The sequence below is a fragment of the Hippopotamus amphibius genome, unplaced genomic scaffold (genome assembly GCF_030028045.1).
Source record: "Hippopotamus amphibius kiboko isolate mHipAmp2 unplaced genomic scaffold, mHipAmp2.hap2 H_1, whole genome shotgun sequence".
Lineage (NCBI taxonomy): Eukaryota > Metazoa > Chordata > Mammalia > Artiodactyla > Hippopotamidae > Hippopotamus > Hippopotamus amphibius.
The window spans coordinates 2186547-2196252 of record NW_026648280.1 but is presented as its reverse complement, the minus strand read 5'-3'; the positions used below and the strand labels follow the sequence as shown (position 1 = coordinate 2196252).

Sequence of the window (9706 nt, the reverse complement as noted above, 5' to 3'; positions counted from 1 at the left end):
GGTTGTATCTTTATTTGAGGACCTAAGAAGGCATGGAGAATTTTGAACAAAAGGGGAACAGGTGTTACATTAGCATTTTAAATGTTTCCCAAGACTGTTCAAAGGAAAAATAGATTTGAGGCGAGTGCTGAGGACATTGAGGCACTAGGAGGTTGAATCTTTGTTCAAGGTAACACTGATGTTAAGGGGTGACAGAGCACAGAGGTCAGACGACCAACCTGAGGTCACCTGGGTCCAAGGCCAGGCAAGGATACAAGGTGGCATGAGCCTCAACGTTTCTAAGCCCCAGTTACGTTCTTCTAAGGCCTATCTCTTTCCACAGAGTCCCAAGGCTGCAGAAGTACTTATGGATAAAAAACTGGTATGTAGTGGGTGTCTTAGTTCCTTACTGGCTCTAACCGTCACTGAGATGTTTTCTGGTATGTGGTGTCCTGGGACTGTTACATGCCATTTTCCCAGTCCTTGGGTCTGGGGATCCTATAGAAACCGCAAGCCCAGGGTCCTAATTCTGGCAACCAATGGAAACTAGTGTGGAAGGTTAACCCAGGAGCTGGTACCAGGATTTGCAAATACTTAGTGTTAAAACTGAGCTGGTAGTGTTAAGGAACCACAGGTCTCCTTTTCTGGTATGAGCAAAGAAATGGAACGTAGGATGACTGCCTGAGGTATTGGGCATCTATTCTGAATGTATTGGGGGGGTTTGGATCAGAGGAGGGAGGTGATATTACCAAGGTCTAAAAAGGCTCCATCTGACTGTAGAGTGGAGAACAGGTTGTGGGAGTGAGGAAGGAGCAAGGAAAATCAGGGTGGAGGCTACTGACATAGTGTAGGTAAGGGTTAGTGGGCCAGGGCTATAATTTAGGAAATGTGGTTGGAGTCTGGATGCATGTTCTAAAAGGGGGCAACTAGGTTTTCTAGTATGGATGGTAAGAGAGCGAAACAGAGAAATCAGGGATAACCCCAGGGTGTTCAGTTTTAGTAGCTGTTAGGATGGAAACTCCAGCTGAGATGAGGAAGTTGATAGTAGGGGTAATATTCACTGGGGTTATCAGGAGCTTTGTTTTGACCATGTTAAGAGTTTGAGGTATTTCAGAAACCAGTAAGTGGACGCATGAAATTGGCTGCTGGACCTATAAGTTGGGAAATCGAAAGAGCAGTTCAAGTTGGAGATACACAAAATGTGCCAGTCTTAGCCACTGGGACGTCCCTAGTGGTCCAGTGGCCAAGACTCGGCACTCCCAATGCAGGGGGACCAGGTTTGATCTCTGGTCAGGGAGTAGATCCCACATGCCTCAACTAAAGATCCCACATGCCGCAGCAAAGACTAAAGATCCCGTGTGCCACAACCAAGACCCGGCACAGCAAAATTGAAAAAAAAAAAAAAAATGCGGTAGCTACCGTGGACCCACGTGAGTGACCTGTGGTCACATTTAGAAGGAATAATCTTAATGTTATGTCTTAAAGTAGTTCAGGGGCCAGAAAGTGGAGGATGGGGGCCGAGCACCGGGTCTCTTGCTTGAGTACCTGAATGATGTATATTGGGATTCTTAAATGTAGTTGGAGTAAGTATGTGGCCATGAAGGTAGGATGTATCAGACAGGAGAGCCTGACAAATGGCCAAGGCTTGTAAGAGAAGAGAGATGGATGCCGAGGCATAGGGGTGATTGAGGCAAGGTGACATGCAGACCAGAGCTATTGCTTATTCACCACGCTAGGGACTCACCGAGATTTTGTGAGGATTTTGATGGGACCTGGAATGGTTCATTCATCCTGGTGCACATGGTCAGGGGCAAATATGGTCATTTGTGATCATTTTAGCACAGGGGTGGTTGGTAAATGGGGCTGGGCTTTGAATGAGGGTTAGATAGATAGAGAAGGCTCTCATTGCTGAGCGACAGCAAGAGCAGCACAGAAATGGAAGAGGGCCATGGGTATCCAAAATTGACAGGTGGTTCTGTGTGACTTAGACTTAGGCAGTGAACAGCTATACAGGGAGAGAGGCCTTCATAGAAGGATTAGATGTTTCCACCCCCAATGGGAGCTATGGGAATTCTAAGCTAGTATTGAATCCTGTTTGAGTTTGCCAAGCAACTCTGGGTCCTTTCTGCAAAGTTGTATTTTAAGGCATAAGAATAAGGCCCAGTACTTTGTGCTGCCTTGACACATGGTAAAACCTGGAGTGGCTAAACTGGCCTGAGTGCAAGTTCCCCACTTGACTTGGTAATCTTAGATAGGGTCTCCCATTTTATCAAGGAGACCAGAGCAGTTCCTGCTGTTAAAGAACAAAAGCTCAACAGAGTAAATTTAAAGATCACATTGGCGAGAATTCCCTGGCGGTTGAACAGTGATCAGGATTCCATGCTTCCACTGCAGCAGATGCAGGTTCGATCCCTGTTTGGAGAAGATCCCACAAACCACACAGCGTGGCCAAAAAAAAAAAAAAGATCAAATTGGTATTATTCATCAATATGCTTTGGGTAGCATCCCACATAGCAAAGAGAAAAGGAAAGGTTTTTAAAGGTGGAAAGGAGGTGGAAAAGGGAAATTATTAGCAAAGAATGCATTGTCTCAGGCAAGGTCGCCCTAGAAAGGGGTCTTTTGGACGTATTACCTCACTAGTTGTGACCAGGAAATTCCAGGTTGATTTGTTAAAGGTTATGTTCCTGCAGGTTGAAACTGCAATTAGGTTAGGTGTTAAGTGTTGTTTTGCTGACCTAGGGTTTAGCACAATGACTGTTTTCACCTGCCTTCTCCTTTTTAACACTGCTTACCTTTTTGAAGTGGGTTTCAGTCTCTACTGGCCTGCAGTTATTCAGACAAGCCGTTTGCATCACCTTGTGGGAACCAGGTTATACCCCGACCTCTTGATCCTACAAAACTTCCACCTCACAACCCCCAGTGGTTCTTTCCCAGTGTACAACATTCATGTGGCCCTGTATGGTATGTGGTGTCCTCCTCTCCCAGGCTGTGTCTCTAATTAACAAACTGCTATTGATCTCATCTGTCAAGTGTCAGGTATCATGTGTTCTGCATTGCCATAACCCTAGGACAGGAATTCCATCCTTACCAGTGGGGTAAAAAGGAGATGATTAAAACAAAAATAACATATGGGTGGCCAGGGAGATGCCTGTGCTGTGGGGCAGTGAGGCATGGTGGTCATTGGCATGTGGCTGTGGTGTTCAGAGATGTGAGGGCTGTGCAATCAAGAGTGATATGTACTTGGAGAGGGAGTGTGTCTGATGGTCCCAGAGCTCTGGTATTGAGACTTATGTGACGTTGATTCTATTGAGAATAGCCTGACAGGATTGGATGGATGCATCTTCACCAGGCCCACAGCTTTAGACATCTGTTTTTCCAACTGTCTCTTGTTGCTGATTGTTGGATTTCATGACCAGTGAGCCCCAAAGGAGACACCAGCTCAAGTTGCACCAGGACCTGGTTTGTCCCTTGAGTTGGGGGGCTTGAGAGAAGGATGGGCATGGTGTAGATGTATATGGGGTGCATTGTGGGTACTCAGAGAAGAGCTCTTTATAGTTTTATCTGTTACCATCATGACAAAGCACTGTGATATGGTTGTGTACTTCTCTGGAGAGGAGTGGGGTCTCCTTGATGAGGTTCAGAGACAGCTGTACCGTGATGTGATGCTGGAGAACCTTGAACGTAAACCTCCCTAAGTAAGGTCCGCACACCCACCTCTGTGCCCTGAGGTATTCCCTGCTCTCTCTTTTTTCCTTAGAGCCTGGTCTGCCTTTCCTACGTCAGAACCACAGACACTGCTTCCTTCCCCAGGTCCCTAAGTAGGTGCTGAGGTTGGTTGGGATAAGGTGCATGCACTGCCCTGCTGTCTCCTTGAAAAGCCCCAACACCTGCTTCCTTGCAGCCTCACAAAGAGTGATTGAGGGTCAGGCATCTACTGGTCCCTATAATTGATCCTAGTTTGCTAGTCCTTTCCCTGGCCTGGTGACTTTGTCCAGATCTAAAACACCCCAGTACCCCAGATCCTATTTCTTTCCTCTAGCTGACATTTCCTCGTGCCTGCCTGTGCCAGGAATTGCCATCACTGACATGGTTGTTAATTACATGGACCATGGTCTTCTCTTACAAGACCCTCCGAAATTTTCTGTAATAGTTTTCTTTCCCATTGTGTCCTGAGTTCTGGCCTAGTACTGGCTGCCCTTTTGTAATGTCTTTCCCTAAGTAATTGCCTCACATGGGTGCCATGTATATTTGCTCATCTTGGGAGCAGGATGGTGAGCCTTCAGTCGTTCACAAATGGCTATTAATCCAGCCACAGCAAGATGGGTCAGGAGGCTCCTAGTCTTGAGTGGCACCTGGGAGACGACGTGATGTCAGGGCTGTGTTCAAATTATAGGAGAAACTTGTTGTGTTTGATTAGTATTTTGTGCTAGTTCCAGTGGCCACACCTCGTTTCTGGTGTTCCTTCCCCATTCTTGACACTTTGCTGACTTGTTAACTCTACTTGTCACTTCTACTTGTACATCCCATGCAGGACTAATCCTCACCTCTCTGGATTCTCACCCACTTTTCTTACTGCTCCGTCTGCAGTGCTCTCCAACATTGACCTCTACATATTATGTCATGAGGTGTGCACATATCTTTAAAAAGTTCTAGAACACAGGCTACTCTATTGCAGTTGGATATTCTTGGTCCTGGACTTATGCTTCTATCTTGTGGTCATGTGTCACCAGCAAAAGAGAGCATGCTGGAAGTTATTTGCAGAGAAACAAGTTGTAGGCCCTGCTCTCCTCCAGATGTCCCATCCTATAGTCATGTCCTTCACCTTATAAACCTTCCCCATTCTGTGCTCTTTATTCCCTTACAGCAAAGTAGCCTTATCCTCAACCTGCATCACCTCCCTTGTCCTGCAGACAGTCCCATGAACTTGTCCTGAGTTTGTCAAACACACTCTTGTGTTTGCATGCCCCCCTCCAACCACGTACTGTATTACCTACCATCATCTACAAGAGTGCATTATAAAAATGTCCATGGCTCTGCAAGGCGAACAGACAACATGAGGTTTCAGAAGTCAGCTGGAAGAGCAGAAGACAGAAATATAGTTACACTATAAATTTTAAGTTTCATAACTATATCAAAACACATCCATCCTTCTGGATTCCACTAAATAATGTGAAGAACAAAGAGAGAGAAAATGTCTATGACCTGTCTTGACTTCAGCTCAGTAATATTTCTTCTTCATTTTGCCAGGAGTAAATCCATATGGAGAAGATTCCAAGTCTGGGAAACCACTCTAGATGGCTCATCATTCTCCTGTGTTCCCTTTTCATGGAAGTTTAGTATGAGGTCACTGCATACGTTGAGTAAATTATCTGTGGCTAGGTGTGATCTTAGAGAGAAAACAAACCCACGGGGTAAAGCAAAACAGTGATATAGCAAACAAAGGAGAGAGAAGAGGGAGAGAGAGAGGAAATGAGAGATATGAATTATAGTAGGCATCACAGATAAATATCATGAAGTGGCACAATTCTGAAAATAAGAGACAAAGTTATATGTATGCTTTTTGAACATGGAAAGCACTAATGTATAACACAAGTCAATTACTTCCTCAAGGTTTAGAGAGTGAGAAGCAGGTCATTCGAAAGAATAGGGAGGGACTTCTGTGATGGCACAGTGGTTAAGAATCTGCCTGCCAGTGCAGGGGACATGGGTTCAATCCCTGGACTGGGAAGATTCTCACATGCCGTGGAGCAACTAAACCTGTGCACCGCAACTACTGAACTGCGCTCTAGAGCCTGCGAGTCACAACTACTGAGCCTGAGTGCCACAACTACTGAAGCCCGCACACCTAGAGCCTGTGCTCCACAACAAGAGAAGCCATCGCACTGAGAAGCCTGCACACCACAGCGAAGAGTAGCCCCCACTTGCCACAACTAGAGAAAGCCTGCGGGCAGTAACAAAGACCCAATTTAAAAAAAAAAAAAGACTAGGGACCAAGCTATAGAGAGCAAAACTACAATCTATGTCAGAAAGAGAAGGACAAATATTGTATGCTAACTCACATATACGGAATCTAAAAATGGTACTGATGAACTCAGTGACAAGAACAGGGACGCAGATACAGAGAATGGACTGGAGAACTCGAGGTATGGGGGGGGCGGGGGGTGAAGGGGAAACTGAGACGAAGCGAGAGAGTAGCACAGACATATATATACTACCAACTGTAAAATAGTCAGTGGGAAGTTGTTGTATAGCAAAGGGAGCCCAACTCGAGGATGGAAGATGCCTTAGAGGACTGGGGCGGGGAGGGTGGGGGGGACTCGAGAGGGGGGGAGTCAAGGAAGGGAGGGAATACGGGGATATGTGTATAAAAACAGTTGATTGAACTTGGTGTACCCCCAAAAAAAAATAAATAAATAAAAAAATTAAAAACAAAAACAAACAAAAAAAAAACTACAATCTAGACTCATGAAAATCTACATTCTTAGACGGGACAATATGATAAGTCTTCAACAATGAAAATTAAGAACTGACATAACTGCAAGGCAAGAACTGAAGGGAAGCTACGTTTTCTAACACAGTTGAAGTGAGATGGACTTCAAAGAAGAATAATCAAAATAGAATTTTTTTATATTCGAGTTTATTCTTCACTTAACTTTTAAAACACTACTATAATTGAATATTAAAACAATAGCAAGTAGTGAGCATATTATGATTATAGTCCTTCACTCCATCACTACTGCAAATAAAATGCCAGCAGTGAGTGTTATTCACTGGCCCCATTAGGAGGTCTGACACTGAACACCACCCCAAGGATGATGTTCATCATCCTTATACGCTTCTCCATGGTAATGGCGACGTCTTTCCTGATTTGGATCAAAGTCCACTAGTTCTACCTGGTCCATTTCATCAGTCTCTTCTACTTCCTTCCTCTCAGGTAGGAGTTTTTCCAGCAAAGAGAGTTTATTGGGGGAGAGAAAGCCATTCTCAGGAAGGTTTACCTTAAATTCAGTGATTAGGCAACCCTTTCATATGGTCTATGATAAATTGGCATGCCTTCATTTAGTACACACTTGATATCTCCATGCTTGACAATATGACCTGGATGAGAAGTGATGACTATGGTTCGGTTATCAAGTGTAGATATTGGCTGTTGGAAGCCGCACAATGCCTCAACCAGCTGTACGTCCATACACATGAAAAGGTCTTCTCGTTGAGTAAAAACAGCATAGTCCTTCTGATCTAAAACAATGAAATATCTCCTGGCTCCAGTCCTGGTTCTTGGTCTCCTTCACCATGGAATACTATCTTCTGGCCATCTTTCATGTCTTTGTCAATGTGAACTTCTAGAATTTTCTCCTCTTGAACTATCTTCCTTCCATTGCAGCGTTTACATTTATCTTTAGGACTGATTCGCTCTGCATGGCCATGGCACTCCATGCAGACAGACTGAATTTGCTGAACCACTCCAGGTCCTATCTGATGAATTCTTATTTGCATTCCAGTACCTCGGCAATTGGGACAGCACTCTACTGCTCCAACACCTGTGCTCTCCTGTTTTCAATTTCGTTAGTTTCTACTCTAATTTTTATTATTTCTTTTTCTGCTTTGGATTTAATTTGCATTTCTTTTTAGAGTTTTCCAGGATGGAAATTTAGACTATTGATTCTGTATCTTTTTTCTTTTTATGCTGTGAATTTTCCTCTAAGCACTACTTTCACTGCAACCTACAAGTTTTGATAAGATGTATTTTCATTTAGTTCCAAACAGTTTGAAATTTCTCATGAGATTTCTCCTTGACTCATGTGTTACTTAAAAACATATTGTTTAATCTCCATGTATTTAGGGATTTTCTAGCTGTCTTTCTGATTTCTACTTGAATTCCATTGTGATCTGAGAGCAGTCATTGTGTGATTTCTATTCCTTTAAATTTGTTAAGGTGTATTTTATATCCCAGAAAATAGGGTAGTGAATGTTCCATGTGAACTTGGGAATGTGTAATCTGCTCTTTTTGGATGAAGTAGTCTACAGAGGTCAACTATATTCAATTGATTGAAGGTGCTGTGAGTTTAAGTATGTCCTTAACTGATTTTATGCCTGCTGGAGCTGTCCATTTCTGATAGAGGAGTGTTGTAGTCTCCCAGATAGAATAGTGGGTTCATTTATTTCTGTTCATCTGTAGCTCTAGATCCGCTTTCAAACTCATAAGGCAGAATTAATTTTTTTCTCATAGTTTCCATCTGACTTCCTCTATATTCAAGCCACAACAGGAGATTGTCAGGTGAAATCTTTTTTGCCTCACACTTCAGATCTGCCTGACTTCCACTTCTGTCTCAGCTGGAACAAGTTCTCTACTTTTAAGAGCTCATGTGATTACAGTAGGATAACCTGAATAATCTCTATTTTATTTATTTTTTTGTTTGTTTGTTTGTTTTTTGTGCCACACTACCTGGCATGCAGGATCTTAGGTCCCTGACCAGGGATTGAACTCATGTCCCCTGCAGTAGAAGTGCCATTCTTAACCACTGGACCGCCAGGGAAGTCCCCATAATCTCTATTTTAAAGTTAAACAATTAGCAATTTTCATTACATCTACAGAATTGTTTTACCATCTAACATAACATATTCATGAGAGTTAACTCCTGGGGTCAGAGTTCACAGCTGTTAAAACTCTGCCAACCATAGTCCCATTTCCTAATTCACCTATAGGTTTCATAGCAGATTTCATATTTTATCTTCTCAATAGTAAGTCTGAAATGGTTTTATTTATTTGGCTATGCTGGGTCTTCGTTGCGACATGCAGAATCTTTAGTTGCAGCATGCGAACTCTCAGTTGTGGCATGTGGGATATAGTTCCCTGATCAGGGATCAAACCTGGACCCCCTGCACTGGGAGGGTGGAGTCTTACCCACTGGACCACCAGGGAAGTCCCCTGCTTCTTTTTTTTTTTTTTTAATTAAATGCATCATTTTGGGTAAGGTCTCTGTTTTCCTTATTTATTTTCATTTTATGGACTAATCTTTTGCTCTAGGAATAAGCTGGCTTCTGGAGGCTTTTGAAGACTGCAAGAACTGAAGGGAGTTCAAGAATTGTGTGTGTGTGTAAGTAAGATAAAGCCAGGGAAGTACATGAGAATTTCTTCTGACAGGTTTTGATGGAAACACCAAAGGTGAGAAGCTTTCCAGAGGAGACATAATGGGTTACTGAGTGTTTATTCATGTAAGAGAAATGGTAAGATTCCTTAAAAATTTCAATTAAAAATAAATTTATTAACGATTGTATTTTTTAGGACTTCCTAGGTGGCTCAGTGGTAAAGAGTCCACTTGCTAATGCAGGGGACACGGGTTCGAGCCCTGCCCTGAGAAGATTCCACATGCCACGGAGCAACTAAGCCCATGCGCCACAACTATTGAGCCTGTGCTCTAGAGCCCGTGAGCCACAACTACTGAGCCCATGTGCTGCAACTGTTGAAGCTCACGCACCTAGGGCCTGCCTGTGCTCCACAACAAGAGAAGTCACTGTAATGAGGAGCCTGCGCACCACAATGAAGAGTAGCCCCCACTCACTGCAACTAGAGAAAGCCCATGTGCAGCAACGAAGACCCAATGTAGCCAATAAATAAATAAAATAAATAAATTTATAAAAAAAAGATTGTATTTTTTAACCATTTCACTTTAAAGTACTAAGTGAATATTTTTAATGAAATATAAATATTTTTCAGCAAAATTTG

At 43.2% G+C, this 9706-nt stretch overlaps 1 pseudogene; it reads right to left on the bottom strand.

Moving 5' to 3' along the window:
• Positions 1-6758: 6758 nt before the first annotated feature.
• On the bottom strand, positions 6759-7509 carry LOC130842958 (dnaJ homolog subfamily A member 1-like; annotated as a pseudogene).
• Between the last annotated feature and the right edge of the window lie 2197 nt (positions 7510-9706).